This window comes from Wasmannia auropunctata, unplaced genomic scaffold (genome assembly GCF_000956235.1).
Source record: "Wasmannia auropunctata unplaced genomic scaffold, wasmannia.A_1.0 LD336048.1, whole genome shotgun sequence".
Taxonomy (NCBI): domain Eukaryota; kingdom Metazoa; phylum Arthropoda; class Insecta; order Hymenoptera; family Formicidae; genus Wasmannia; species Wasmannia auropunctata.
Window position 1 is genome coordinate 988,462 of NW_012026842.1, and position 7,862 is coordinate 996,323.

Consider the following 7,862-nt stretch of genomic DNA (forward strand, 5'->3'; position numbering starts at 1 on the left):
ATCAAATGCTGCGTTAAATCCGATAGTAACGGCTCGTAGTTCATTGAAGCTACACTCCAAATCCAAGCGTGTAAATCTGTAGTCACTTTTTACGCATTTATATACGCCTGTTATATTTTTACACATTTTATCTGTGTTTTACACAGTTAAATGTATATTTTTACACGCTTAATTTTACAATAATATGTGTAAGCGTGTAAAAAATATGCATTTACTGTGTAAAACACAGATAAAATGTGTAAAAATTTAAACATACACACTTGGATTTGCAGTGTAGAGTATGTAAAATCACATAGTTATATTTAAATATTAACTGACACCTATATTTCGCTCGTCTTTGGCCTCTTCTCCTGACTATATTATTTCAATGTTGTTTCAGGGAAAATATACTGATTCAAACAGTGAATTATCACCGAAAGACAGTAAAAACGTTACTGTTTATCACAGTTATAAGTACATTGGGAATCAGTAGTGATTCCGCTGATTCACTTTTAGAGAGCATATATATTAATTCGTAATTAATTTAATAATTTCGGACCGTATATAAATATTGCGCGCAGTTTTTTCCTCGCGGCAGCTCGCGCGACGTCTCGACGTGTCCTTTGACGCGTGGCGAGGGGGAGATTCCGTTTGAAATTCAAGACGAGAATCGCGAATGCACCGTCAACTTTGTAAATCGAGAGACACTGTGTGTTCTCATATGTTATTCCATCTGTCGACAAGACTAACCAAAGCGCTCCTGAAAAGAAATCCATCGCGACGGCGCGACGCGGGAAAGGTATATATCTGGGTCGTATACGCGTGCCCGAGCAAGGAGAGTTGGAGAATCCGCCTCGTTGCCGCGGCCGCTTCCGTCGTCGTCGTCGCGTTTCGCGCGCACATCGTCCCGAATCTAATACTGCAGCGGATGCACTCAGTTAACCCGGCGCATTTGATTCACGCTCCCCCCGGCCGGGGCGCACGCCGTAATCCCCGAGCTTTTCGACTATACGCGGCAAAGTACGGTCTGCCACTTTGAGCTTACTGATTTCCGAGCCTGCCGACTAATCCACCCGGTGCTTCGTTCCGCCTGCGGCTACGCGCGCGATAAATATTTGGTTAGAGCGCCGGTGTGTGCTCGGGGAGCCTTTTAACAGAAAATTCCAGCATTCGGGGGAGAACCGACGTCGCAAGCGGCGAAAGCTGCATGCGAGGCACAAAGTAAGAGCCTCCTCACCGCACTGTAAACGGCTCATGAGACGCGCAATTTTACCTCCGTTCGTTTCGCCCCACCCTCCCGCGATGTTGACGGAGGGACTGAACTGCGAGAGCGCGCGGCGAGAGTAAATCGTTGATTTTCACGTCGCGAAGATAACAAAAGATTTTTTACACCGTTGCGTTGCAAAAATCTTTTGTTATCGACAATTGATTGCACGTTCATATACGGAACTTCATGGGCGTGCTAATGAACGAGCATTAGGCGGCTGTATATGCGCAGTTAATGGCCGCGCAGCGGATGTACGCGGGGTTTTTGTGGTATGTACACGCGAACCAAAACAGGACGCCTAGTTTACATACTTTTGTCATTAGCTGTTGCTTTTCCAGTTGTTACTAAACACAAAAAAAAAGTTTTGCCTCGTTTCGCCCCCGCGCTTTCATTCGACTGTGCTTTCATTCGCTTTCGAGCCATACCTATATATATATATACATATTGGACCCGGTCCCGTACACCGTGCGCTGCATTCATCGGCATCGCTCCCCCCCCCCTTTTTTTTAAAATTTGTATCGTTGTTCAAGGGATGCGCACACACGTGTGCGCGCTCCGGCCGGCGAAAATCTCGCCATCCAACCCTCCCCCCCTTCCCCCCCTCCGGCCGTGTCGTACCACGCATTTTGCCCTATTGTTCTTAATTTACGAGTCTCACGGCTATTCTTCTTTCGGTCGCTAATTAACGGGTCGGCTCGACTGGATTCGAGGCTGTAACTCAGGAAAATTTACCAGTCGCAAGATAACGGCACTCTTCCTGCGCTGGCATCGCGCGAACAAAAGGGCGCTTGGAAACGAGCGTTCTCGCGCGCTCGCGGATGCTGTGATAAAGAAATCTCAATTATAGCGGGGCCAGAGCGGCTACTGATACATTTTCCCTGATACATCGTACGACGCATTTTGCATTTAGACGCTGCTCCGAGACTCTTCGCGTCGAGGCTCCCGGCGCCATAAAATTCGTCCTCGAACATCTTATAAATTATTATTTTTAATTTAAATTAGAATTAAGGCTCTTAAGAATATAATTAAAATTTCATATAGAGAGCTAATGAGCCGTGCTAGGTATTTTTGCAAATTATATTATATTATAACATCGTATAAATGTGACTGTTAAGTTGTTTTATTTGATGCGTTTGACATTAATAGTTATCTAATAACAATATCGTTAAACAACAAATAAGTTCGTAACAAAAGAACAACGACAATAATAAAAAATTCCCGCAAATTGTAAGAACATTGACGGTTTCCACTCAAACGACCGAGAAGAACAAAAAATCCTACCGTGAGTGGGTCAACGAACAGATAATAATCAGCGAGTTTATAACAATTATAATTTGCGTACACGGGAAAAAATTACTGTTTCCACAACATGGTAATAGTGATAATTTTCGCTCATCAATACAAAAAGGTGATAAGAACTGAAATACTTTGAAAGTGACTTATATAGTTTAGGCACTAAACTCTTAGTCTCAATGTTGTGCCGTGCAATTATATCCTATATATTTCTCAATCATACTATTATAATTGTGGAGAGACCACATTAGAGAGATAACAACAATGCTTCGGTTGAGGCAACCACATATATGAAGATATTTTTTCACCGAATGTTACTTATTATAAGAATTACGTTTGCGAGAATTGTTTAGATTAATTTTCAATATAATTTAAATTCACATACATATTTTTTTTCAAACAAGAAAATATTGTTGTAACATTCATAGTAATTTTTTCCGTGTAACGACATTTAATTGTAATACAGATGATGACCGGCCGAAATGTTTGTTAAATAAGACAATATTGTTATTAGAATATACTAATGTCAAACGTATCCAATAAGACAACAGTCACATTTGTACGATGTTATAATATAATATAATTTGCAAAAATACCTAGCACGGTTTATTATAGCTCTCTATCTATATATAAAATTTGAATTATTATTTTAAATTACGTAAATATAAAAAACGCGCGCGCGCACAGAGCGCAAATAAACGCTTTAACTTTTGCTTTTCTCGCGTTTTAATATATCGAATTATCGTGTATTAATCTCTTCTTATGCATGCCTGTCTCTAAATTAGATTTTTTCTATTTGATTTGACCGAAACCGAACAACAGCGCGAATTGTGCACTGAGAGACCGCAAATTTGTGAGCGCGCTCGATTTTGCTCGCAGCGCGAGAGAGGTATAACGGGTTTTAATGGACATTTAAAAGTTTCGTCGACCAAATATTCGGGCGTTTCGAACTTTCGGTTGCCAATACATTTTTCCGTCATGCACTTATTGAATCGGCCGACGTATAAGCGAGTCGGCGCTTCTCTCCCGCTCTAAACGCAATTTCGATCATTCGTATCTCGTCGAGTCGCTCGGAAGTTTTCAACTTATCGAGAAGCGAATTAACTCTCGCACCGAGAATGGTACGCATCTTTAATAATCGAGTATTTGTTCGAAAGAAGAGTGTTTCAGGTTTGCTCTCTCTGTTTCCACAAACTTTATACGAAAGTTGATCAAATATAACCGTGACTCTCGGGAGAGACAAATATGGATGATCTGTGGAAGAATTTACATTTAAATATTTAATATTGTTTACAATGCAATAATTGTTTATTTAGATTAATAACAGAGCTGTTAAGCCAAGCTGGATGAACGTGCTAATAATATGTGTTGACTGCGATGGTAAACAATCTTTAATATCATATAAATAACTAATTTGTATATTAATATACAAATTATACCAAACGTTTCGTCTCTTTTACGTAGCGGTCATCTTCATGGTGGAAATATAACGAATCAAATACAAAACTTACATTATATGTCAACGCATTTGCTCGCAAATTATATTTCTGATGTTTTAACAAAAATTATTGTCGTCTAGATCTTTTGGAAAGCGTCATCCTTAGTCCATTTGTATTAGAAACCGTGTGACTTTCAGACAGATGCATGTTAAAATTTTAAATGTCCATAAATCATGTACCTAACTATGGAGAAAGAGCACACCAAGCAACAATCAAGATTGAGAATAAAAATAAATAAATAAGTAGATAAATAAAGTATAAAAATTAATTTAACTATAAAGTCAAGAATATATTAAAATTGTGGTATAAACGATGACGCTTTCCAAAAGATCTAGACGACAAGGCAATAATTTTTGTTAAAACATCAGACAAATATAGGGTAGAGTTGCCGAATGCGTACCACTTAAGATATTTTTGATTATATTTCACATTTGGTATACTATTTAAAATGCAAACGAGCGTTAGAAATTGTAACTTGATGTTCAAGGCATTTAATATTACCTACATGTTAAATCTTTCACTAATAACAAATTAATTTGTTCTAAGCTTTTTTGTAACATGCTGTCAAAAGCATGATTCAGCAAACTAGTCGCCTAAATTGTACCTGTGAGTTTTATTATTAATAGTACCTCTTTCTAAACTATTGAATTTATGAATGAAAATAATTAAAAACACAAGATTGATAAAAGAATCATGAATTAATATCTACTTTAATTGTAATTTATCAAAGAATATAGCTGTTTTGCTTACGCAACTCGATGACGATTTTTTCCTTTACAGACTAATTGCTACATAACAACTTTGATCGTGTTAAAATAAATAATGTTAATTATGTCATGTAATCTAAAGATAAAGATACATTGGTGTTCCTAAATTGTGTATGTACCGATACGATATATAAGAACTCTAGCTTACTCTCTAAATTTTCTAGAGTAAATCTCACTTCAAAAGAGTGAAAATACTGTCACTCGGCCACTTGAGTGGCAGTATTTTCACTCCTTAGAGTGAAATTTCACTCCAAAAAATTTAGAGAGTATGGTGCAGGTTAGATTAGGTATGATTTAGGAAACTTGACAGAGATGATAAAAATATTGATATAATTTTTATAATAATTTTAAATATGTATATACAATAAATGTAAAATATGCTATCATAAACTTTCTTTTAAGAAAAAATAACGATTCAATTAAAAATTGCATGGTTACATTAGTATCAGCTATATAAATTGATCAGAAATTTACATTAATTGTATCTGATTTTTTAAAATGTTGATAGCATGCACAAAACAAGATATAACCTGTTCATTTTTTGTCTATTTTACAAATTTCTTATTTACTTCATGTTTTTGTAACTAAATGTTGCTTCTATTAAGTGGAACTATAAAATATTGAAGAGGTACGCTTTATGAGACCAGTACGCATTTGGCAACTTTCCCCTAATTTGCGAGCGAATGCGTTGACATATAATATAAGTTTTGTATTTAATTCGTTATATTCCCACTGAGGATGACCGCTATGTAAAAGGGTCGAAACGTTTGGTATAATTTATATATTATATAGTTATTTATATGATATTAAAGATTGTTTACTATCGCAGTATATTATAAGCACGTACACTCAGCTTGGCTCAACGGCTTCATTATTGATCTAATTTGAATACGAGTCTCTTATATAATTTATTAAATTTAAAATTGTTTATTTGCCGATGAAAGTATATCCTTGTCACAGAGAAACGGTAACACACGCATCGTGTTTTCTCATCGCAATAAAGTGCGCCGTATTCTCGCTTATGACACGCCGGCGGAGTAGTAAGACGACGATGTTTTTGCAGCGTTGTAAATGGCGTGCAACGTGACAGCGCATTTAGTCCCCGGGTGCGAAGCAGGTGCGAAAAAAAAAAGAAAAACGTACTTGTACTCCTAAAATGGAGGTACGTGTTGCAATTTGTAATTACGTTTAGTTGAGCGCATTACGCCAAGCTGTGAATCGTGATGAAAAGCGCAATACGTCATGCGACGGTGCGGCGCAGTACGTTCCACTTTTGCTGATTAAACATTTCGCTGCGAAATGCGAAATAATTAAAAGTTTGTCGTTTAATCTCGCTCGCGATTTCTCGAAACTCCCCGGTAAAATCCATCCGCGAATTTTGCGTTATCGAACATACGTCGCTCTGCATATATCGTCCGAATTCGTTGCCGTTGCGCGCGAAACGAAACGTCGAACGCGCGAAACGTTTCCGATGAAATTATAATGGTTAATCGTGGGGGCGCGAGCGGGGCGGAAGAGGCGGGAATAGCTATCTGTTATTAAAATCACTATAACTTTTGCACAACAGCGTTGCGATATTTTCAAAAATTTACGCACGAGTTGAAATGCACATGCGCCCGTAATTTAATTGTAAAAAAAAAACAGTCGAACGAAATTAGAAGCGCTATTATTTTTGTGTAACGCGCCCGGTTGTAAAACATTTACGGCGCGAGATACGCCGTTCTTCTACGCGGGAATTTTGTAAATGTTTCATGCAATTACCACTTAATTACGACACGACTGCCGCCGAAGTAAAAACAACGGCGCTGTATAGGAAGGCGAAAATGTGCGTGTGTGCGACAGCGAGAACGGCCGGTCTTAATTCTCCCAAAAGCCAATTGGATTAACGGTTAGAGCCATTTCCTGCGCACAGCTCTCACCTTTTCCACAGTTTCTTTCTCTCTTCCGCTCTTCTCCTCCCTCTCTTTTTCCCTCTCTCTATCTATCTATCTCTTTCTCTGACTTCTCTTCCACTGTCGAATCGAAGGAGAGGCTGGCACCGTCCGCATAAAATTAACAGGATAAAAGCTTTTGCTTCTCCGCTTGGGAAATGGTCCTTCTGCTTCACTCGCTTCCATATTCTCCGCCTGCTCTCTCATAACCCGTCTATCGTTTTCTCCTATGCCTGCAGTAGTCAATATTACTCGAAGGGTTGTCTTATTAAGATCCGACGAAGATTATAGAGATTTACCGCTATATCTCGTTTCTCCGCTCGGATTACTTAGCTACGCACGCCGTGCGTTGCCTTACGTATTACATTCTAAGAGAGAAAGAGATAGATAGTGAGAGAAAAATAATGAGAGAGAGAGAGAGAGAACACATAATTAGCGTTTATTTGGAGAAAGTACTAGGTACATTCCTGTCCAATGCTCGAGTAACTGCAGCGATGTATCCAATTACGAACCAGCTGGTTGGATCCGCAGAAACTCCACGAGGAATATTTCAATGGAACGATCGTCTTACAGGTGCCCTTTACTCCCTTTTAAAACACGTAAAATTAAAGCCCGTTAATTGCATTCTTCGAGCGCGAGATATCTTCCACTGTAAATCGGTTCTTACTTTACGAGATACGAGGACGATAGTCGGGGGCGTATATATCCACTTTGTAGGTATTATTCTTCTCATAATTTACGGCGATACGATGGCTAGGGCAAAGCGGCGAGGAAATTAATTGTAGATTGGAGATGTAAAACGATATATGTTAAAGTTTAAAAATGTCGTTTCGAGTTAGTTAAAGAAACATCTGTGCATTAAAGTAAATACATTATAACATTACATATTGCATTTGAAGTTTCTGTATGCAGCACTTTAAAAGTATGTAGAATTGTTTATCATTTTTTAATCACATTTCTTAATCTTACCAAAGAATTACGATCAAATTTGATTACGAAAAGTTGAAATAAAATATAAAATTAATATTTACTCGTTTATTATTGTACATTTTTTTCTATATAATACAGAATATAATTTTGTCTGAGGCGCGCGTCGGCTATTATAAGTAACCGTTTATTTTTGTTA